The sequence below is a fragment of the Ursus arctos genome, unplaced genomic scaffold, assembly GCF_023065955.2.
Source record: "Ursus arctos isolate Adak ecotype North America unplaced genomic scaffold, UrsArc2.0 scaffold_29, whole genome shotgun sequence".
In the NCBI taxonomy this organism is placed as follows: domain Eukaryota; kingdom Metazoa; phylum Chordata; class Mammalia; order Carnivora; family Ursidae; genus Ursus; species Ursus arctos.
This window is the reverse complement of record NW_026622974.1, coordinates 18,833,685-18,859,559: the sequence shown is the minus strand read 5'-3', so window position 1 is coordinate 18,859,559 and position 25,875 is coordinate 18,833,685.

Genomic DNA, 25,875 nt, shown 5'->3' with positions numbered 1-25,875 from the left:
AGAAAAGATCTGGCGAAAAATAGAGAATAAAGGTATCCCCTAATTATCAATTCCCCTTTCTGTAAATTGGCAATTATAATAATTTCCTCTTCGCAGATGAGGGCTGAATGAGATAATGAATGCAAAGCATTTAACGTGAAGCTTAGCACATTGTTAATACATGTTAAGTATTAAAGTACCCTCTGGAACTTGCCCCAAACTGTGATCAGAGGGATCCTAACTTGCAAAGTAATTCTCCTCTAATTAATTTCTTATTTCAAAACAGACAAATAGAATCCAAGAATATGTCTTCCATTTTCAGGATGTACATACACAGATAGTTTATACAATTGCGAACATTTCTGGCATGAGATTTTTTTTTTATTTTTTTTAAGATTTTATTTATTTGACAGAGATAGAGACAGCCACCGAGAGAGGGAACACAAGCAGGGGGAGTGGGAGAGGAAGAGGCAGGCTCATAGCAGAGGAGCCTGATGTGGGGCTCGATCCCAGAACGCCGGGATCACACCCTGAGCCAAAGGCAGACGCTTAACCACTGTGCCACCCAGGCGCCCCTGGCATGAGATTTGGATTCAGGAAGACCTAGGTTCCAGTCTGGTCTCCAGTTTCTTATTTCATTTGACATGAGCAACTGTGTATTGCATATGATCCAAAGTTTTTTCAACTATAAAAATAAGGAAATAATGGTCACTACAGATTTGTACCAAAATAAAATAGTCTAACACATGACAGGCACACAGAAGTTCATAATGGTATGCTTTAATAGTATCGTAGAAGCTAAATATGGTGCTGTATATTAGAGAGCATAGATATAAGACAGACCTTTGTTATTCAGTGTTTTCTTTCTAACATTATAAAGATTGATTGATTGATTGATTGATTTGGAGAGTACAAGTAAGAGGGACAAAGGAAGGAGAGAGAATCTCAAGCAGACTCCATGCCGAGTGCAGAGCCCAACATGGGGCTTGATTTCATAACCCTGAGATCATGACCTGAGCTGAAACTAAAAGTTGGAAACTTAACCTACTGTAGTACCCTGGCACCCCTCTTACTAATATTATAAATAATTATATTACATAGATAGTTCACTTTAAAAACTTTCCACAGATTATCCTACATTAATATTTCAATATGTGTGTACTGGAAACCCTAAGGCAAATATCCTAACACCAGAGATTGAGATTAATGTCAATATACAATCTACAAAAAGATAGCAAGCTGTAATAATCCTCAAATATATTTTTATGTTCTCCATTACCAGGTAAAAAAGACAACAGGTTGACTCCGCGTGTTCTCAGTAAGATGCCTTCTTGTTCAGCCTGACTTTATTTTCCTTAGACTAAGCTATATGGAGTCATTTTGGACAATTACACAATTTTCCTTGCCCTGCTTGGTCAAGAGACTAGAAGGAAAATGTTTGGGGGAAAAATAGAATCACTCTACCTTTTCTCAGAGGAAACCAGCAAATGTCACTGAATGAGAAATGTTCTTGATGCAGAAGAATGCACCAGTGATGAGCATATTTACCATTCTTGATGACTGCATCAAGCCGATACCACCATCAGCATTCAGTGTAGCACCAAGACCTGCAGGAAACCATTCCATTTGTAAAAGGTCAAACACTGGTGGCCCTAAGCTTTTGAAATGAAGCAGAGAAAACAATTTCAGAGCTATTTACTACCGTGTTCTCTGACAGCTTTTGTCCCGGCTTCCAGTAAGAGAGATTTGCTTTTATAGTCACAATCCTTTAAGTAAATACGATGCTTGTGGCTACAAAAATGCATTTGATTGCTTTCTTTGAGTCATAAGGCTTTTATCTTGTTTCTAAAATCATAAAGACCACTAGACATTGCATTTTTCCAGGAGTATTGACTGGTGTCCATCCTATACATTCAGGTAATCAGATAAGAGTATACATGATGATAGAGTAACTTTCGTAATGAGGAAGGAATTTATAATACATGAAGGCTCCTTTACAGGGGAAGTAATGTGCCTTTTGGAGGGTAGAAAAATTCTTATTATTGTTTGGCTGTAACATTTTGCATTTCTTATATACTTCCTAGACTTTTTGTGTATCAACAAGAATATTTTTAGAGGTCCTTCAGCATTGTTTAACAGACAGAAACACATATATAAATTATCAAACTTGCTGTCAAAGCTTGAGAATACTGTGTCAAAATAAGGAGAGGAGTAAATATAAAGCAGACAGATGTCTATACTAAATCAGGTGTAGTTCCTATTAGGAACTGAAAGTTGGAATATATTCTACATGTATTTCTAATAAAATAAAGGCACACACAAAAACATTTAAAGAAAATGGCATTTATTCAATTAAGATTATTTAAAGTGAATATCCTAATATATTTATTTTGCCATCATTTAAAAAATGTTATTTTATAGTGAGGAACTTAAATGATTATGTGACTTTCCTGAGTTCACATAATGGGTAGAAAAAAAATCTGCCCTCAGATAATATGAATACATCATAAAAACAATGACAAAGGATTAAAAGACATGATGATTAAAAGAATGATATATTCTTAAACATTTTCTCTAGACCTGTTTTTTACACTGCTGTAAATATAATAAAGAACTTTCTGAAATCTCAACTGCTATGAGTTATTCTAGGCCAACAATTATGATACAAAACAGTCAACTTTGTTCAACATGTATTTCTGCACCTGTTATGTAACAAGCTTTGCTAAGCTATGGTTAAGAATGGTGTCTAGAAAAGATGAGATTCTTTCCTTCGCAGAGCTTGAAGTCTTACAGTTGTAGTCAATACTACTGAAGAAGTAGTAGAGGATGCTATTGTAACATATAGATAGGGTCAGAAAGTCTTCAGTAGGAAATTGTACAGGAAAATTAGAGATTAACAGACAAAAAGAGTAAGTGACTGGTTGCTAAAGAGAATAAGAAGGGAGAGAGATGAGTGAGGAGAATAGCACTCCAGGTAAGGAAACAGCTGATTGAAAAACTCAGAGTGAGATAGAAGGATGAGGGCACTTAAGGAACCAAAAGAAGTTCCATAAGGCTGGATTATAGTGTTTATGGTGGAGAAAAGGTGAGGCTCAAGGACTTAAAATAAACTAACCTGCATGAAGACTTATTAAATTAACTCAAAGGATCATACTGTCAAATCAGACTCTTAAGAATCAGCAATCTTATCTGGTATCAAGCTTTACTAATAATATTAAGGATATAAGTAACTCAAGAACTAGGCAAAATAGAGAAGTTTGGTAAAACCAGTGTAACTCCATAGGTCCTTCTTGACATATTAAAATGTATTCTTTTTAAACATGAACTACCCAAATGATGCACGGGGTCATCATTTACACAAAAAGGAATTACTTTGGTCATTACATAGGTTATGTAACGTTTTTCCTGAAGCCATTCCCCATAAATCCCGAGTTCATATTTGTTTGCCATTAACAATCCTATACAAACTTGGTACATCCCGCTAAAAGCACTCTATAAATAGTGACTTTCTCACTAGTAAATGCCAATGATATACTTGACAGCAGATCTGTCAAAAACATGTTTACAAGGGGATATCACCAGGTCATCTTTCTTTCTATATCCAAGACATTCCATAGTGAGAATGTATCACAGGCCTGCTGTTTCCTATCCACTAACCAAATGCATTACAGATTTTGAACATTATCATAATAACAATGACAAATGATTAAAAGACATTAAGCCTGATATGTAGACTATGGTAAAATATGGAGAATAGATTGAAGAAGAACAGTTGCAAGCTTTTGGAATGGTGAGCATGGCTTGGACTACGGTATCCCACAGTGGCATCCAACCAAGAGAAGAAGGCAGAAATGCAAGAGATGTTCACTAGTCAGAGTCCATGGGACTTGGTGATTAAATATATACAGGAGGTGAAAGAAAGTAAGGAGTTAAGGATCACATACATTTGAACAATGAGGTAGATGGGGTCGTCAGCTAAGTAATGATTAGAAGAGTTGTAGATCTGGCAGTCAAAAATATGGTCAATTTTAGATACATCAAGTGTGAGGTGACAGGGCAATGTAAAAGGGAAGGTTTCTAGCAGGCAGTTGGATAAATGGGTCAGGACCTCAGGACAAAGACCTGGGCTAGAGAGTTGGGGGTTACTAGCATAAAAATATTCACTGAGGCCATGAAAATGAATGAATTAGAAGAGATCAATTAGGAAGAAAGCCAGAAGAAAATCTAGCCAATTGTAAAGAGCACAATGTGGATAAGGAGAAGAGGACCCTAGGAAGCCAAGGGCTGGCTTTCAGATGAATAAAGAGAATGAGTGTGTAAAAGCTTCTGAGTGTCCAAGCAAGTGAGGATTGTTCATCTGATTTAATAATGTGGGTGGGACACTGGAATAAAGCCCAAATATAGAGATGGAGACAAAGCAGGTAAATTGGTTTTCACAAAGGTTAGTTGTCAAGTTAGGAGCAGGATAGGGCTATAAATAGAAGGAGATTTAGGTTCAAGAAAGGATTTGTCATTAATAGTATGAGAGTGAATATGTTTGAATGCTGTTGATAGAACTTCAGTAGAAAGAACTTTAAGATGGAAATATATCTTAGCTCCTTATTTAGGCTATATCCGATTTTGAGACTGGTATTTTTCTGTATTCCCCCAAATCAGCAGAACGCTATGCACAGAGGAGTTTAAGAAATATTTTTTGAAAAGGAATCTTTTTTAAAATCCTATCTGAAGAAAGGCTGGGTCCAGATTAATTCTTTGTTGGCCATGTACAAGGTAAAACTTTCAAGTAGGACTTGAGTATAATTGTCCAGGGTGCCTTTACGGCACTCTTTTTGGTTTTTGTTTTTGTTTTAACCTCCTGAATCTAGTGAACATGTATGTGCTTAGGGAATAAAATAATCCATTCATTTTAGCTTAGTCAAAAGAGCTAAAAAAGACATCTTCTATACAACTTATTACAAAATGCAATCCTAATACAGAGAGGAATTTCATTGACTTGCTATTAAATTATCCATACTACTTTTCCCTTCTGTTTTCTGAATAATGGAAAAATAGCTATATTTCAAATGATAAAGGACTGGTGTGCATTGATATATTGGTATGCTCATATAGGTCCTTATGATTTAAAAATGAAAATGTTGGTATGAGTAAAAGTATTGTTTTTAGCTTGTAATAATAATAATAGCAATAATAATAATCTCTTGTTTTTAAAAGAGATCATGTCACTGATTCATCATCAGTAAAATATTTTTTCCTATGGAGGATATGCATTTATACTAATTTACCTCTTGGTAATCACTGGCATTCAGCTGAGAGATTGCTTATTGAATTTAGAAATCAATTATTTAAGCAGGGAAGAGAAGAAAATATTTGAATGTGAAGAGGATCACTACTTATCTTTTATAACATTATTTTTGATCAACTGAACTTATTAACACATTATGGAATTTTCAGGAATCATTCTTAAGTAAGAAGAAATTGATATTTTACCTTTCGATTGAGAATTAGGCAGTTCAAGATTTTTGAATTCATCTAATCATCAAGGGCTACTTAGCAGCTAAATGCAGAATATCCATAATAACCTTGCCTTTCAGTGAATTCACTAAAAGAAAAGAAAAACTGCTGAAACATAAAACAATTTCCAGGCAAGATAACATTTCTATTTGTTATAATTATACTGATGCTCCTTATTGCTTTCCATTGTGAACATCCCCAAAATGCCATCAGGTTTATGACTCTATAAATCTGGAAAATGACTTACAGTGAAATAATGGTCATCTGTTTCTAAATTAAAATGGTATCATAACACTGGGGGCTGGTATGTATAAAGTTGTTAACTCCTGTAAGTAAAACATTAAACAAAGGGAAAATCCTTTTCAAATTTGGTATTTCTAAAATAGCTATGCATATAAAGAATGTCAAAGGGACAAAGGAAATTTTTCTGTTTACACTGGAACATAAATTAAGATGTAGCAGACATTTTGATCCAGTCTTGACTGCAGATATGGTAGGAGATTAACAGTGGGAAGTGTAAGGAATTCAGTCAATACTTTTAAATTAACAGATGAGTAATTTTTGAGTAGGCATTCCTGAACAGAGTGTTCACAAAATGAATTAATATGTATAGAAGGATGCTGTGACCAAGGCCATGTCAGAAAAAAATGTATTACACCAATTAGACCACAGTCCTGCTATTGGGTCCTTCTTTTCCATAGAAAAGAATGAAAGCCAACAGAAGATTTCCCACACAAACTGCTTATTACAGGTAACTGAGATATAAATCTTAGCTTCTGAATAAGCCTTAGGAAGCATAATCTAAGAAAAGATAACAGCTTCCCCAGACCAAATATCTCAGCTACCCAGTGGTCCTTACACCTGACTCATCTGGCATGATATCTGGAAGTACCACCCCGAGTCTCACTCTAAAGATTGAGCTGGAGGAGGTCATGGAGAGGACGTGACCACTGGTTGACTTCAGAGGTGGGCCTGAGAAATCTGAAGTTCCTCACCTCCCCCCCGTCCTTGGAATGTACACTCCACCCACTGTTCCTATAGTGGGACCCATTTTCAAGGATGCAGACTTGAGAAAGCAATGTGTTGTTGAGACCATCTGGATGGTATGTGTGAGTGAAGAACCCCAGTAAGGCCTCTATATATCTTATAAGATTCTGGCAGGCAGACTTGGAGATCTACTTGTCTTGCAGCTGCTCAAGACAAGACTTGTATGTAAGTTCCTTTGCTTATTAAACCTGCCACCTACTAGCCTGGAGTGGCCTCCCTCTTTCTTAGTTTCTCCCTGCCCTCCAGGTGTAGGGGCCAGTTTCAGATTTTACCCAGTTAGCTCCCAAAGTTGTGAACCGACAAAGAATTTGATGAATTCTTTACTAGACAAAATGGAATAGATACCACATTTGAATGTATTCAAGGAATTCAATAAATATATGTGAATTAATGAATTGTCAGCACAGAAAAGACAAAAATGAGACAGTGTACCCTATTTAATCTTACCATGTCTGCGACTGAGTTTTAGCTACATAGTTTGCTTTTTATTAGTTCTCTTTTTGCTTAGGAATCCTTTGGCACAGTCCCTGTATCCTGCAATTCAGTTCTTTGTGAAAGTGTACTTTACTAGACATACTTTCTCTGGTGTACCACAAGGAGTCCAGGGCCAATCCAACCAGGATCCTGTTCTTGGATTCCTTACCACTTATGTGAACTTAAGCAGGCAGTTCATCTAAACTTGTCCATTTCCCTGTTCAGAGTAATTTTGTTATTTTCTCTCTTTTGTGTGATTGTGTGTGTCTGCACCATTATATCCGCACTGCAATAAACTTTCTTACAAATATTTTTTGGGGGCGTTTGTGTGAGTTCCTTCAGTAGACAAATGTTCTTCTACCTTTTCAGAGTATAATTGCTGCGTCACCAGTTAAGTGTAGTTTCCAATTTACCAGGCATTACCAAATGTTTTCCAAAATGTGCCAATCTACATTTTTCAAGAAACGTATAAGAGTTTTTATTTCATCCTACATCTCCATCAACTCTTGACATTATGATATTCTTTGATTTTTCCACTGTGCTATTATATCATTCCTTATATATCTATGCATGTTACTAGCTCCGAAATTCATTGTCATTATTTATTTCTAGCTTTATTGAGTATAATCAAAAACAAAAGTTGTATATATTTAAGTTGGATAAATTTATGTTTTAATATATGTGTACATTGTTAAATGATTACCATAATCAGTCTAATTAACATATCTATCATCTCACATAATTATCTTTTTTGTGCATGTATGTGGTGAGAATACTTAAGATTTACTCTTATCAAATATCAGATATACAATCTAGTATTATTAACTACCGTTACCATACTGTACATTAGATCTCCAGTACTAACTCACCCTGCATAACTGAAACTTTATACCCTTTGACTAATATCTCCCCATTTCCCTCTCCCACTAGCCCCTTATAACCACCACTCTACTCTCCATTTCTATGAATTTGACTTGGTTAGATTCCACACATAAGTGCAGTATTTGTCATGTCTGACAATGTAGTATTTGTCTTTCTGCTTTGGCTTATTTAACTTAATTGTCTTCCATGTTGTCACAATCCATGTTGTCATAAATGTCTGTATTTCTTTCTTTTCCTTTTTTAAACCTAAATAATATTTTTAAGGGTAAATAATATTCCATCCTATACATATACACCACATCTTTATCCATTTATCTATAGATTGACATTTAGGTTGTTTCCATATCTTGGCTGATGTGAATAATGTTGCAATGAACGGTAGGGTGCAGATACCTCTTTGAGATCCTAATTTCATTTCCTTTGGATATATACCTAGAAGTGGGGTTGCTGAAACATACAGCAGTTCTACTTTTTAATTTTTTTGAGGAACCTCAAAACTGCTTTCCAAAAAGGCATTAACAATTTACATTCCCACCAACAAAGCACAAGCTTTTCCTTTTCTCCACATCTTGGCCAACACTTGTTATCTTTTATCTCTTTGATAATGGCCATGCTACTAGGTATGGGTGATATCTCATTGTTATTTTGATTTGAATTTCCCTGATGACTAGTAATGTTAAGCACCTTTTCATATATCTGTCTGCCATTCGTATGTCTTCTTTAAAGAAATGTCTATTTTGCTCATTTTCTAATCAGGTTGTTTTTGCTATTGAGTTATACAAGTTCCTTACATATTTTATTTTAGATATTGATTTTTATTCGATGTATAGTTTACAAATAATTTCTCCCATGCCAGAGGTTGTGTCTTCACTTTGTTGGTTGTTTCTTTTGCTGTGCAGAAGTGTATTGGTTTGATGTAGTCCCACTTAACTGTCTTTGCTTTCATTGTTTGTGCTTTTGAGGTCATGTCCAAAGCTTCATTGTTCAGACTGGTGTTAAGAAGATGTTTCCCTAAGTTTTTTTTCTCATACTATTACTGTTTCAGCTCTTACATTTAAGACTTTAATCCATTTTGAGTTGATTTTTATATACGGCGTAAGTTAAAGGTCCAGTTTTATCCTTATGCATGTAGATTGGTAGTCTTGCCAGCACTTTATTAAAGAGATTATCCTTTCTTCATTGTGTATTTTTGGCATGCTTGTTGAAGATCAGTTTGACCATAAATGTGTGGATTTATTTCTGGCTCTTTATTCCGTTCCATTGATCTAAATGTCTGTCTTTATGCCAGTACCATATTGTTTTGATTACCGTAGCTTTATATTTTGAAATCAGGAAAAGCGACGTCTCCAGCTTTGTTATTGCTCAAGGTTGCTTTGGCTATTTGAGATCTTTTGAACTTCCACATAAATTTCAGGATTATTTTTTCTATTTCTGTGAAAAAGTCTATTGGAATTTTGATAAGGATTGCACTGACTCTACAGATCACTTTGGGTAGTATGGATATTAACAATATTAACTCTTCCAAGCTATGAACAAGGGATGTCTTTCCATTTATTTACGTCTTTTTCAATTTCTTTTTTTTAAAGATTTATTTATTTATTAAGATTTTATTTATTTATTGTTTTTTTTTAAAGATTTTATTTATTTATTTGACAGAGATAGAGACAGCCAGCGAGAGAGGGAACACAAGCAGGGGGAGTGGGAGAGGAAGAAGCAGGCTCATAGCGGAGGAGCCTGATGTGGGGCTCGATCCCACAACGCCGGGATCACGCCCTGAGCTGAAGGCAGATGCTTAACCACTGTGCCACCCAGGCGCCCCAAGATTTTATTTATTTATATGACAGAGAGAGAGAGAGAGAACAAGCAGTGGGAGCAGCAGGCAGAGGAGAGGAGAAGCAGGCTCTCCACTGAGCAAGGAGTGGGACGTGGGTCTCAATTCCAGGACCCTGGGATCATGACCTGAGCCAAAGGCAGACACTTAACCAGTTGAGCCACCCAGGCAACCCTGGATTTATTTATTTATTTTAGAGAGAGATAGTGTGAGCAGGGGGAGGGATAGAGGGAAAGGGAGTGAGAATCTTCAAGCAGACTCCCCACTGAGTATGGAGCCTGACACGGGGCTTGATTCCAGGACCCTGAGATCATGACCTGAACCAAAACCAAGAGCCAGCCTCTTAATCTACTGAGACACCCAGAACCTCAGGTCCCCCATCTTTTTCAATTTCTTTCATCAATGTTTTCTAGTTTTCAGGTATAGATCTTACACTTCTTTGTTAAATTTATTCCTAAATATGTGTATGTGTGTGTATAAATATATATATTTACATACATTTATATATTTTCAAAAAACTGTATTTGTATAATATATATTTTATATTATATATAACATATCATCTATGTTATATGTAATATATATTTATATTATGTATTTATATGATATATGTATTTATATATATATTTGATGCTATTGTAAAATGTGATTTCTTGTTAATTTCTGTTTCAGAGAATTTGTTGTTATTGTATAATTTTTGTTCTGTATTGATTTTTGTGTCCTGCAAATTTATTGAATTCGTGTATTAGTCCTAACAGTCTAGGACCTTGGTGGACTCTTTAATGTGTTCTATAGTAGGATCATGTCCTCTACAAACAGAGAAAATTTAACTTCTTTTTCTAATTTGGATGCCTTTTGTTTCTTTTTCTTCCCTAATTGCTCTCACTAGGACTTTCAGTACTATGTTAATAAAAATGGTGACAATGGGCATCCTTATCTTGTTGCTGATCTTAGAGGGAAAACTTATGTTTTCATTGTTGTCTATTATATTAGCTGTGGGCTTGTCATTATGGCCTTTATTACATAGAGGTAAATTCCTTCTGTACCAAATTTTTTGAGTGTTTTTATCATGATGGTATATTGATTTTTATCAAATGCCTTTTCTATATATATTGAGATAATCATATGATTTTTATTCTTCATTCTGTTAATGTGCTGTACCACATTTATTGGTTCACATACATTGAACCATGCTTGTATATCAGGGATAAATCTTGATTGTGGTGTGTGATCATTTTAATATACTTTTGAATTCAGTTTGCTAATATTTTGTTGAGGACTTTTGTATCTATGTTCATCTGGGATATTGACCTATGAATATGGTTTTCGCTGGGTCCTTGGGGGCTGATCCTTGGGCAGCAGGACTGCCTCCAAACTAAGGTAAAGAGGGGCTGAATGCAGCCCACAAGACGGTTTCAAGAACTACAGTCAGATTCCAATTCTGCGGGATTGTTACTGGAGGTGTGTCTGGGGTCCCTGGGCAGGTAGGTCTCTGGGTGAGCATGCAGGATTGCCATAGGACCTCAATAGAGCAGGGCTGGAATATAGTCATGGTACTGTGGTAGGGAACACAGTTGAGTCTGAGGTTGGCAGGTCAGTTACTGGAGTTACTGATGAGTGTAGCACCTCTTGGTCCATTGGCAGAAGAGGCTAGTGATGGAATGTGAACAAGCATGGCTGGATCCAAATCTACAAAGGGACAGAGCTGCTTCCAGCCCACAACCAGTACCATGGTTGGCAGACCTGCCAGTTGTACATGAGACTGTCTTGCCAAAGCAGCCCTCCGCAGTCTTGGGCTCCACCAGGCTTTTGTAACCTCTACTTGTATCCCAAAGCCCCCAAAGGCACTTTTTTCCATGGATAGCTGCCAAAGATTCATTTTTGTGGGGAGATGTGGGATAGAGACCAGGGCTATTCCACCATCTTATAGATACTGCTCTTCATTGTCACTATTTTTACTTTAAGCAGTCAGTTCTTTTTTAAAATAATTTACACATGAGAAAAAAATATCTATTGTATTTATCCACATATTTGCCATTTCTGGTGCTCTTTATCACTTTTTGCAATTCCATGATTTCAACTTGCATCATTTATTCCACCTGAGAAACTTAATAATTCTTTTTAATTTTACTTTTACTTTTGAAAGTTTTTTTTTCTTCTTTTGCTGTGAATGAAATTTTCCCTTGACTTTCAGCAATTTAAAAACTTCATTCCAGGGCACACGGATGGCTCAGTAAGTTAAGCAAACGCCCTTGGTTCAGGTCATGATCTCACGGTCCTGGGGTGAAACCCCGAGTCACAGGACTCCCTGCTCAGTGAGGAATGTGCTTTTCTCTCTCTCTCTGCCCTTCCCCCCAGCTCATGCGCTCTCTCTCTCTCTTTCTCAAATAAATAAAAATCTTTAAAAACTTCATTCCGATGTCTTTTGTCTTGCACTGCCAAAAGTCTAATAATACCTTGTTCTCCTGTGTGTCTTGTGTCTGTTCTCTAGTAGCTTTTAAAATTCTTTACTACTGGTTTTCAGAAAGTTGATAATGATGTGCCCTGATATTTTTTTTTTTAAAGATTTTATTTATTTATTTGACAGAGATAGAGACAGCCAGCGAGAGAGGGAACACAAGCAGGGGGAGTGGGAGAGGAAGAAGCAGGCTCCAAGCAGAGGAGCCCGATGTGGGGCTCGATCCCACAACGCCGGGATCACGCCCTGAGCCGAAGGCAGACGCTTAACCGCTGTGCCACCCAGGCGCCCCTGATATGTTTTAATTCTGCTAAGGTTTTATTAAGTTTCTTGAATGCGTAATTTTATAATATTTATCAAATTTGAAAATTCTCCCTGATATTTATTTAAATATTTTACCACCCTTTTCTTTCTCCCTCTTCTCATGGAGTTCCAATTACACATATAATATGCTAGACTATTTAATATTTTGTCCCTTGTTCCTGAACGTCCTTCCTTCTCTTCCTCCCCCTTTGCCTTCTTTTCTTTTTTCTTATTCTCCTCCATTTCATCCATCTCCCTCTCCTCCTTCTCTGCCCTCTCCTTCTTTCCATCTTCCTCCTCCTTCTTTTTCTCCTTTCCTCTTTGGCAATATTTTTTCTCTGTGTATTCAATTTGGGTATTTTCTATTGCTATGTCAATGTCACTAATCCTTTCTCTCACAGTGTCTAATTTTATGTGAAGTCTCTCTAGGAGACTGTAGGACTCCTCTTATTTGTTTCCCTTCCTTATGTACCATAGTCCTTCACTGTCTCTGGTTCAATGTCTGACAGTAGTTGTTTTGCATATTTTGTCCAGTTTCTAATTGCTTATAGCTGGGAATAAAGACCTATACTAGTTATTCCTTTGCAGATGAAAGCAGAACTTCTAGGTATTATGCATATATTATCTATACACTATGTGTGTGTTAATTTTTAAGTTATCATACAGTAAAATTGATTATTCTCATGTACATGATTCTTGACTCTTACCCTTACATTGTAATTACCATTACAATCAGAATACAGACATTGTCATCACAATCCACTCCCATGATATCCTTTTGCATACATATTCTCCCCCAATCTTTAACCCCTAGTAACAACTAAGCTATTCTCTATCACTATACCTTTATCTTTTTGATCATGTTGTATTAATGGAATCTAAATATTTTCTACCCTTGTTTGAGCCCTGGGAATTCATCAGTTTATAGGTCCCAGCAATTGTTCTTTGCCCTACCTTATGAAGTTTTATCTTTACAAATGCAGGTTGGTATATGTAAAATAATGCAGTGTCGTTGCAGTATAGTTTTTTTTTTTTTAAGATTAATTTATTTTAGGGGAGGAGAAGCAGAGGGAGAGGGAGAGAGAGTTCCAAGCAGACTCCCTGCTGAGCACAGAGCCTGAGGCAGGGCTCAATCTCATGACCTGAGCCAAAACCAAGAGTCAGACGCCCAATAGACTGAGCCATGCAGGTGTCCTCTAGTTTTTTAATTTTAAATATATTCACTTGTTGAAGGACATTTGGGTTGTTTACAGTTTTGGAGATTTCAATAGAGTTTCTATAAATGTTTGCATAGGTTTTGTTTTTGTTTGTTTGTTTGTTTTTTTACAAACACAAGTTTTCTTCCTCTAGGGTATATACCCAAGAGTGGGATTGCTAGGTCATATGGTAGTATATGTTTAATTTTATAAGAAACTGACAAAACAGTTTCCACAGAGGCTATAATATTTTGCATTGCTATCAACAATTTGTGAGAATTTAGTATGTATGTATGTACATATGTATGTATTGCCAGTAATATGCATATTGTCAATACTTTTTATTTTATCCATTATAATAGATGTGCAGTGATATCTAATAGTAGTTTTAATTTGCATATTCCTCATGGCTATAGATGCTAAACATCTTTTCACGTTCTGTAGGTATACTTTTAAAATAATGTTATGATGTCATGTAGTATCTTTGAGGAACATAAATATATTTATTTTTAAATCATTGTCAACAGTTTTTATCTAATTATACATATGGAATAAATTCATAATTGACTTGTACATTTTGGCAGCTGTTTTTCTTAGCATTAAATATTTTCATGTTTAAGAATTTTGTTTTGCATTTGCAATTCAAATGAGAGTTATTTTACTTGTATGCTTTTATTGTACCAGCAATGGCTGTTTTTCTCTTCCTAATGCTACCTGTCCAGTATTTTAACAATTTTATGGCTTCCTGCATCATAACACTCCCTGATCTACCTCCCAGTTCTCTACCTCCATTGTAGACTGTATTTCTTGTAGTGGTTTGATAACCGTTGCTTAAATATTCTGTCTCAAGGGAAAGCTTTAATCTTGGTTTCTAATAGTAAGCCTAACTTTCTGTTTTGTAGCATTCTGAGTTTGAGTTACTCTACAAAATTTGATTCCTTGGCCTCCAATTCCTGCTCCTTGATTGGAGTACAGCTACTCTACAACTATTGTCCAATCAGGGTTTTGAACTTTCTGCTCAGCTTGTAAATCTTTTGAGATAGTCATCCTTAATACACCCCAATAATAACTTTTAGTTAGCTCTTTTTTAAAAAAAAAGATTTAAAAAATTTATTTATTTGAAAGCGAGAGAGAAAGAGAGTGTGAGCACAAGCAGTGGGAGCAGCAGAGGAAGAGGGAGAAGCAGGATCTCCACTGAGCAGGGAGCCCAATGCAGGGTTCCATCCCAGGAACTTGAGCCGAAGGCAGATGCTTAACTGACTGAGCCACCCAGGTACCCCAATGTACTTTTAGTACATTTTCTCTACCACTGCCATGATTTGGAGCAGAGGTATCTCCCAACTTTTTAGGCCATCTGGAATTTTTCCAGATAGTCTTTATGGTTTATGCCAGCTTTAAAATTCAAGGTTGATACCTTGTTTATATAAAGCATCAACTTACTCTATGTAACATCTATCAATATGCATCTCATTCTATGATGTTACAGTTAATTTGCATACACACAATATTTTACTGTAATAGAAATTAACTTTATATTTTATTTTATAATTGATTTAGTATTTCTTTTTTAGAGCATAGAAAATGTTGGTATAAAGAACTTATAACCACTGTCCTAAATTAAGGACACTGAATCAGTTCTTCTATATAGATCTTCAACTACATGCATTTTCACCTCCCTAATTGGAATTCTTAGGAAAAGTTGACAGCTTTCAGACTCCTAAAGATTCACGTTCAAATTAAGTTTGAGGAATTAAGTCAATTTAGGTAAATTGCTGAATAAAGACTTTTTCTTCACACCTTAAAAACTATTTAGTATGGAAGTTGAGGAAAAAAGTAAGAGTAATGTCAGTGCCCCAAAGTGACTTCAGAAAAATTATGTATACATAGGATCTTGTGCCAAAAATAGTCATGAGGTATGAAAGACAAATATATCTACTTCATTGCTTTACTTTATTTTTTAAAAAAGATTTTATTTATTTATTTGAGAGAGAGAGCACACAAGCAGGGAGAGTGGGAGAGGGAGCAGTAGGTTGACAGAATTATTTCTTTTATACTTTAAAGATATTACTCCACTATTTGAACTTGCATTGTTTATGACAAGAAATCTGCTATCTTTGTTCCTTTGTATTTTCTGTGCCTTTTTGCCTCTGGTTCCTTGTATAATTTTCTCTTTATTGATAATTTAAGTGATTGATTGTAATTGGTCTTGAAGTAGTTTCCTTCATTTTCTTGTGGTTGAGGTTTGTTCAGCTTCTCCCAGTTGCAAATTCCTAATTTTCACCAAGTTAAAAAAAATTTGCCCATTAATTCAAATACTTTCCGCTTCCCCACTCCCTTCTCATTTCCTTCTAATACTTTAATTATAAACATATCAGGAAGCTTGAAGTTGTTCCACAGCTCACTGATGTTCTGTTCAACGTTTTTCAGTAATTTTTCTCTCTGTGTTTCATTTTGGATGGTTTCAATTCCTATGCCTTCAGCTATATTTTCTGCAGTGTGTAATCTGTTATTTATCCCATCAAGTGTATCTTTATTATTAGACATTGAAGTTTTCATCTACAGAAGTACAATATAGATCTCCTTTATGTTCAAATATCCTATAGCTTCTTAAGCATATGGAATAAATACATTTTTAATAATTTACAAAGGTCCTTATATAACAAATCTACTGTATGTGTCATTTTGGCATGATTTGATTGGTTGAGTTTTTAAAATTAATTTTGGGTAGTATTTTTCTTCTTCGAAGGCCTGGAATTTTTAACTGGATACCAACTATGGTGGACTTTGCCTTGGTGCTGGATAATTTGTATTTCTTTAAGTATTTTTGAATGTTGTTTCAAGATATGGTTAAGTTATTTGGAAATAATTTGCTCCTTTAGTGTGTTCTTTAATGACAAATTAGGCAGTTCATGAGCAGGTCTCAGCCTCAAGCTAATTATTCCCCCAAACGAGGCAAAACTTTTCTAAGTACTCTTCCCATTGCCTCTTGAATTATGAGATTTTTTTTTCACTCTGGCTAATGAAAACAGTTACTATTCCTAAACACTATTCCTGGTGATTGTTTCTTCTACTATGTAGGGGTAGTTTTTTTACCTGGCTTTGCATAGGTTCCTTAAAAGTGCACATTGATCAATACTCAGCTGAATACTGAAATGGGAATCTTGCTTATATCTAAAATTGTCTCTGCTGTGTTTTGTTCTCTGTGAATTCTGGATGCTTTGGCCTTCCTAGACTTCCAAGTTAGTCTATTCAACTTAAGAAACCACCTAACGCTGCTTTGGATTTCCCTTCCTGCACTGTTGCTTAGAAACTTTATCTAAGCAGTAATCTGGGGCAACAATAAGGCTTACCTCATTTATTTCCCATCCGTCAGGGAGCACTGACTTTTATTGCTTGATGTCTAATATCTTGAGACATAGTTTCATGTGTTTTGTCTTAAAAAAAAATTTTTTTTCCTTCAGTTGGGTAGATAAATCCAGTTTCTGTTACTACATCTTGGCTAGTAATACATGATTTTTTGAATCCATTTTAATAATTGAACTCAGCCTCATGGAGTCATCTTAACTTTATATTTTCTGAATTCCTTTCCTTCTTTAAAATACTGCATAATTTTTCCTCTTATCTCCTTATTAACTACAATGGGAAACATCTTACATGCTTCTTTATGGTGTAGAGCTAGAAGTATGACAATTCCTTCAGTAAAGTCATTTTTCCTGAAATTCTTATGAACTGGAAAAAATATTAAGAATTGAGAAGCCAAATCTTCATTTTGGTCATTCCACCTATGTTATTCCACTTAATGCAATTTTAATAGCAGACTGAATTATGTGAGCCTCATGGTTCTTTACACATGATACATCCTTCCAAGATTAGTTGCTTTGAATCTTTCAAATTATATTATATATATATAAAAAAGAGCTAGCATACACCTAAATATTCTTCAAATAGGACTGTTCCTTTATCTCAGGACTTCTCAGAGCCTTAAAAGTGCAATTTTCCAAGAGATAATTTGGTACTCAATACATCCCAAACATATTTGGATGTGATTTTTCGTTGTTGTTTTGAGTATATTTAATACATATTGGAAAGTATATTCTTTTTTTTTTTTTTCAACAAAAATATTCGTTTTCTTTATTTCTCAGGACAGTTAAAGAGAATTTTTAAATATTTCTCTATTTTCCTACATTTTCCAGTATTATTTCTTATTAAAAGAAATGCATTAATTTAAAAGTAATCTTTTTTTATGTTTTTTTTTGGAACTTTTTTTTTTTCCCTTTTTTTTTTTTTTTTAAATGATTTTTTATTATATTATGTTAGTCACCATACAGTACATCCCCGGTTTCCGATGTAAGGCTCGATGATTCATTAGTTGTGTATAACACCCAGTGCACCATGCAACACGTGCCCTCCTTACTACCCATCACCGGTCTATCCCATTCCCCCACCCCCTTCCCCTCTGAAGTCCTCAGTTTGTTTCTCATAGTCCATAGTCTCTCATGTTTCATTCCCCCTTCTGATTACCCCCCCTTTCTTTATCCCTTTCTTCCCCTACCGATCATCCTAGTTCTTATGTTCCATAGATGAGAGAAATCATATGATAGTTGTCTTTCTCTGCTTGACTTATTTCACTTAGCATTATCTCCTCCAGTGCTGTCCATGTTGTAGCAAATGTTGAGAACTCGTTCTTTCTGATAGCTGAGTAATATTCCATCGTATATATGGACCACAACTTCTTAATCCAGTCATCTGTTGAAGGGCATCTCGGCTCCTTCCACAATTTAGCTATTGTGGACATTGCTGCTATGAACATTGGGGTGCATATGGCCCTTCTCTTCACTACGTCTGTATCTTTGGGGTAAATACCCAGTAGTGCAATGGCTGGGTCATAGGGTAGCTCAATTTTTAACTTTTTAAGGGACCTCCACACTGTTTTCCAGAGTGGCTGTACCAACTTGCATTCCCACCAACAATGTAGGAGGGATCCCCTTTCTCCACATCCTCTCCAACAATTGTTGTTTCTTGCCTTGTCTATTTTTGCCATTCTAACTGGCGTAAGGTGGTATCTCAGTGTGGTTTTGATTTGAATTTCCTTGATGGCTAATGATTTTGAACATTTTTTCATGTGTCTGTTAGCCATTTGTATGTCTTCATTGGAAAAGTGTCTGTTCATATCTTCTGCCCATTTTTTGATTTGTTTATTTGTTTCTCGTGTATTGAGTTTGAGAAGTTCTTTGTAGATCTTGGATACCAGTCCTTTATCTGTAGTGTCATTTGCAAATATATTCTCCCATTCCGTGGGCTGCCTCTTAGTTTTTCTGACTGTTTCCTTGGATGTGCAGAAACTTTTAATCTTGATGAAGTCCCATAAATTCATTTTATCTTTTGTTTCTCTTGCCTTTGGGGATGTGTCATGAAAAAGGTTGCTTTGGCCGATGTCGTAGAGGTTGTTGCCTATGTTCTCCTCTAGAATTTTGATGGATTCCTGTCTCACATCGAGCTCTTTCATCCATTTGGAGTTTATTTTTGTGTATGGTGTGAGATAGTGGTCAAGTTTCATTCTCTTGCATGTAGCTGTCCAATTTTCCCAGCACCATTTATTGAAGAGACTGTCTTTTTCCCACCGGATGTTTTTTCCTGCTTTATCAAATATTAGTTGCCCAAAGAGCCGAGGGTCCATTTCTGGGCTCTCTATTCTGTTCCATTGGTCTATGTGTCTGTTTTTGTGCCAGTACCATGCTGTCTTTGTGATCACAGCTTTGTAGTACAGCTCGAAATCTGGCATTGTGATGCCCCCAGCTTTGTTTTTCCTTTTCAACAGTTCCTTGGAGATTCGGGGCCTTTTCTGTTTCCATACAAATTTAAGGACTGTTTGTTCCAGTTCTTTGAAAAATGTCCTTGGTATTTTGATCGGGATAGCATTGAAAGTGTAGATTGCTCTGGGTAGCATGGACATTTTAACTATGTTAATTCTTCCGATCCATGAGCATGGAATATCTTTCCATCTTTTTATGTCTTCCTCAATGTCTTTTAAGAGTGATTTATAGTTTCTAGAATATAGGTCCTTTACATCTCTGGTTAAGTTAATTCCAAGGTAACGTATGGTTTTTGGTGCTATTGTAAATGGGATGGATTCCCTAATTTCTCTTTCTTCGGTCTCGTTATTCGTGTATAGAAATGCAACTGATTTCTGAGCATTTATTTTGTATCCTGCCACGTTACTGAATTGCTCTATAACTTCTAATAGTTTGGGAGTGGCTTCTTTTGGGTTTTCCATATATAGTATCATGTCATCTGCAAAGAGAGACATTTTGACTTCTTCTTTGCCAATTTGAATACCTTTGATCCCTTTTTGTCGTCTGATTGCTGTTGCAAGGACTTCTAGTACTATGTTGAATAATAGTGGTGAGAGTGGGCATCCTTGTCGAGTTCCTGATCTTAAGGGAAAGGCTTCCAGCTTTTCCCCATTGAGAATAATATTTGCAGTAGGCTTTTCATAGATGGCTTTTATGAGATTGAGAAATGTACCTTCTATTCCTATACTCTGAAGGGTTTTAATCAGGAAAGGATGCTGTATTTTGTCAAATGCTTTTTCGGCATCGATTGAGAGGATCATATGGTTCCTGAGTCTTTTCTTGTTGATATGATGTATCACGCTGATTGATTTGCGAATATTGAACCACGCTTGCATCCCAGGTATGAATCCCACTTGATCGTGATGGATAATCCTTTTAATGTACTGTTGGATTCTATTAGCAAGTATCTTGTTGAGGATTTTGGCGTCCATATTCATTAGGGAAATCGGTCTGTAATTCTCCTTTTTGAGGGGGTCTTTGCCTGGTTTGGGGATCAAGGTAATATTGGCCTCATAAAATGAGTTTGGTAGCTTTCCTTCTGTTTCTATTTTTTGAAATAGCTTTAGGAGAATAGGTATTATTTCTTCTTTGAATGTTTGGTAGAATTCCCCAGGAAAACCGTCTGGGCCTGGAGTTTTGTTATTTGGAAGGCTGTTTATCACTGACTCAATTTCTTCATAATTAATTGGCCTGTTTAAGGAATCAATTTCTTCCGGTTTCAATCTTGGTAGTTTATAGGTTTCCAGGAAGGATTCCATCTCTTCCAGATTGCTTAGTTTATTGGCATATAGCTGTTGATAAAAATTTCTAATAATCCTTCCAATTTCAATGGTGCTCGTCGTGACCTCTCCTTTTTCGTTCATAATTTTAATAATCTGGGTCCTTTCTCTTTTCTTTTGGATAAGTCTTGCCAGGGGTCTGTCAATTTTATTGATTCTCTCAAAGAACCAGCTTCTAGTCCTGTTGATCTGCTCTACTGTACTTCTGGTTTCTGCTTGATTGATTTCAGCTCTAATTTTGGTCAACTGCTTCCTCGTGCGTGGATTAGGCCTGTCCCTCTGTTGCTGTTCCAGCTTCTTGAGGTGAGAATATAAAAACTGCATTTTAGATTTTTCTATTCTTTTGAGTGAGGCTTGGATGGCTATGTATTTCCCCCTTAGGACTGCCTTTGCAGTATCCCATAGGTTTTGGACTGTTGTATTTTCATTCTCATCGGTCTCCATAAATTGTTTAATTTGATTTTTGATTTCCTGGTTTATCAAGTCATTCCTGAGCAGGATGGTTCTTAGTCTCCAAGTGTTTGAGTTTCTTCCAAATTTTTCCTTGTGGTTGAGTTCCAATTTCAGAGCGTTGTGGTCTGAGAATATGCAGGGGATAATTTCAATCTTTTGGTATCGGTTGAGACCTGTTTTGTGTCCCAGAACATGGTCTATTCTTGAGAATGTTCCATGGGCATTAGAATAGAATGAGTATTCTTTGGTTCTGGGGTGTAGTGTTCTATATATATCTATGAGGTCCAACTTGTCGAGTATGGCATTCAAAGCCTTTGATTCTTTGCTTAGTTTTTGCCAGGGTGTTCTATTTCTGATAGTGGAGTGTTGAGGTCCCCTGCTATTAATGTATTTTTATTTATATGTCTCTTTATTCTGGTTCAGAGTTGGCTTGTGTATCTTGCTGCTCCCCTGTTGGGGGCATATATATTTATAATTGTCATATCCACTTGTTGAATACTTCCCTTAAGAATAATATAGTGCCCTTCTGCATCTCTAACTATAGTCTGTAGTTTAAAATCCAATTTATCTGATATGAGAATTGCTACCCCAGCTTTCTTTTGAGGTCCATTTGCGTGAAAGATGGTACTCCATCCCCTTACTCTCAGTCTGAACGCATCTTTGGGTTTGAAATGAGTCTCTTGTAGACAGCAAATGGATGGGTCATTTCTTTTTATCCAATCTGCAACCCTGTGGCGTTTTATGGGATGGTTCAAACCATTTACATTAAGACTGATTACTGAGAGATATGATTTTAATGTTGCCATGTTGCCAGTAAAGTCTTTGTTTGTATTGGCTGTGACTTTCTGTTCTGTATCACTCTTGGGGCCTTTTTACTTTTATAGAACCCCCCGTAATATCTCCTGTAGGGCTGGTTTCGTGGTTACGAAATTGGTTAGTGACTGTCGATTCTGAAATGTCTTTATTTCTCCATCAATTCTGAATGACAGCCTTGCTGGATAAAGGATCCTTGGCTGCATGTTTTTCTCTGAAAGAGCTTTAAATATGCTCCCCCAACCCTTTCTCTCATTCCAGGTCTGTGTAGACAGGTCTGACGTAATTCTGATGCTTTTGCCTTGGTACGTGAGAAATTTCTTTGCCCTGGCCGCTTTCAATACTGTATCCTTGCATCTAATATTTGCGAATTGCACTATGACGTGACGTGGCGTAGGTTTGTCATGGTTGAGCTTGGGAGGGGTCCTCTCTGCCTCTTCGACACGAATGTTTGTTTCCCTTGCTAGATTAGGGAAGTTTTCAGCTACAATTTGTTCAAATATCTCTTCTAGACCTCTGTTTTTCTCCACCCCCTCGGGGATGCCGATGATTCTAACATTGGATCGTTTCATTGAGTCAGTAATCTCCCGTAACCTACATTCGTGGGCGTGGATTTTTTTAAGACCATCTTCTATTTTCATTTTTTCTCTATTAACCCATCCTCCAATTCACTAACCCGTTCCTCTGCTTCTGCGACCCTGGCCATCAGAGCCTCTAGTTTTGCCTGCATTTGGCTCATAGAATTTTTAATTTCTGTCAGATTCGCTCTCATTTCTGTCCTTAGGGATTCTATATTCTCAGTAACCTTTTCGTTAATAGTTTTTTCAATTCTACTCATCATTTTGACCATCGTTACTCTGAATTCCATTTCTGATAATTTGGTTACATCCATATCCATTATTTCTGTGGCAGAGGCCACAGACTCACTGTCTTTTCTTTGCTGGGGGGGGGGGCTTCTCCTTCTTGTCATTCTGATGAAGAGAGGTTGCGGGGTTTCCAGAGCCCAAATTATTGACTGGGTCCCAGGCCGTGCCCCTTGTTTTATAGGGATCTTAGGGATGTGGGCTTCTTCTTTAAAGATTTTATTTATTTATTTATGTGGCAGCCAACCAGCGAGAGAGGGAACAGAAGCAGGGGAGTGGGAGAGGAAGAAGCAGGCTCCCAGCGGAGGAGCCCGAAGAGGGACTCCTTTCCGGAACGCCGGGATCACGCCCTAAGCCGAAGGCAGGCGCTCAATGACTGCGCCACCCAGGCGCCTCGGGTTGTGGGCTTCTTGATTTTTCAGCCTGCCTTCTGTGTTCTGGGGGAGGGGCCTGCCGCGCCGATACTCAGGCAACCCTGTTTGGGTAGAGTCTCCGTGTCCCCTGCGAGGGAGGATGGGGATGGGCACTCTCTGAGCCGGTATTTCCAGGCTTTTGTTCTCTGGCGGCTTTCCCTGGCGGTTTGCTGTGCCTCTTCTGAGAGTCAGAGCAGCAGCGGCCAAATTTCAGCCTCTGTCACAGAACATAGGGATTGCGGCCCGTTCTCTACTAATGTTCTGGCCACTTTAACTCTGTTTCTGTTGGTGCTGCTCAACCCTGCAGCGTCCCGGGATGTGCGCCCCACACCCGGCGTCCCAGCCCTCACTTCCAGGGCTGGCATGTCTCTGTCCTTTGTGTTTCTAATGCCGCCAGCCGCCCGCCGCCCCGCACGCTCCCGGATCTCCCGGTCTCAGTCTGGATCCAGTGAGCGCACCGGGATTCCGGTGTTCCGCGAGATGCCTGGTGGCGCGCGCACCCGGCTCACGGTCTCAGTCTGCTGTTTTGCGGGTGCCGTCCGTGAGCCCCGCCCGCTCCCCCGTGCAAGTGGCTACCACTTCCCGGCGCCCAAACGCGGCGGCTCCCTCCCCCTTCCGTTTATCTTCCGATATCTGTGCACAGTTTCATGGCTCCCCGCTTCGTACCTCAATACTCAGCGCTGGAGATGTTCATTTGTAGAGATCCAGATGCGTCTTCCTGCGTCTCAGGCTGGTTCCGTGGTTGTTTAGGCTGGTCTGGTACCTATCCAGCTCGACTCGGAGGACCGGCTGAAAACGGTGTCTCCTACTCCTCCGCCATCTTAACTCCCCTGGAAAGTATATTCTTAGTAAATATTTTAAAAATCACAAAAAAGTATTCTTCTATGATACTCATTCCAAAAGAATTGCCTTAGAAAGCATATTATTATCAGATATGTAAACTGTGCCATTATTTTATTAATGCAGAAACCTCATCTAAATAAAAATTCCAAGGGATTGAAAAACAACATATCTTTCTGCTTTGTCAACTCTGCCATTCATTAAATGCTTTTGAAATTAATGTTAATAACATAACTACACTAACAGAATTAGAAAGGTGAGCATGAATATCATAGCTATCAAGAAATAATGGTTTTATTTTCTTAGAGAGGAGCCTAAATTTTTCTATTTGGGTATTTTTCTTGGTGTTACAAGGTGTAGAAATTATAGTACTTGAATTTAAATTCAAGTATCTTATTTATAATCCAAATCACTTTCTTTTACTGGCCTCTACATACTAGTTAATATTTGATATTTTTTCTACACTCTGAGGCTTTTAACAATTAATACTTCTTTTGGTGCATTTTGTGAGTTTCTTTGAATACTTTTGTCTGCTGTTGTTAATGTTAGAGATCCTAAATTTTTAGTAATTACAAATTTAGTCATTGGTTTGAGTCATCGACTTGAATGTTAAGAGTGCCCTACTATTGTTACATTTAGTAATAAAGCATTAATTAACTAGACTACTTAAAAAGTGGGTGTTCTGGTTAGCATTGTCACAAAACTTTAATATATATTTCTTAGTCAGGAAATTGATTATATTTGTAGAAAATGCAGTGTATTTCTCTTAATTAAATCTTTTGTTGATGATTGAAGGACCTGTCCAGTCTCAGGGCCATCCCTCTGAGTATCAATGAACTCTGGATTGTATTGTATATAAATGAATGGGGTGTTGGATGTATCTATTTGAATTATGGGGCAACACCCAAAAATGCATTTGGTTGTTGGTCTTGTGATAGAATTCTTACCTCAAAATCTGAATATGGAGGAAAAATTAGAAAGTAATTCTAGTTAATTGATGATTATGCTTTTGTTCATGGAAATGTCCTTATTATGGTCAATTTTTTGTAGTATATGAAGGAGAAAATGAATGGTGTTTATTAGTGATGAACCTTATTATAAAATAAGGGCTTGATAATTTTCCAGCTGCTATGGAGGCACATCTTGACTATAACACCTTAACACATGTAATGGAAGGGTAAGATAAATGGGGAGGAAGGCATCTCTGCATAGCAAATAGAAAAACACATTACATAAAATAGGTTTAAGGCTTTAGTTACTCATAGAGAAAATGTCATTTGGAGAGTTGATGCTGAGGCACAAAAAGCATTTTCCTTTTGTATTTGTTGCACCTTCATCACCTGTTTCAAAGAATACATGCCACAAAAAGCCCATAAAATAGGGATATGTTAAGATAGATTCATCTCTTTTAGTATGAATGCTCATGAAATAGTACAAATTATAAAAACCCACCTCACTAAAAATGTTAATCTTAACTTTTTTCCTTACCTATATGGGCACAAAAATGTGTTTATGAAATTTCAATCTACATCGTGGAATAATTGTTTTTTATAAAATACATTTTAAAGGAATTGCTGCTTAAGCATTAGAAAATTATGAGTCACATTTTCTTATTTTATTCTGATGCCCCATTGGAAAAAAATTTTAAGAATGATCAATTTTTTAACTTCTCAGGTTGTT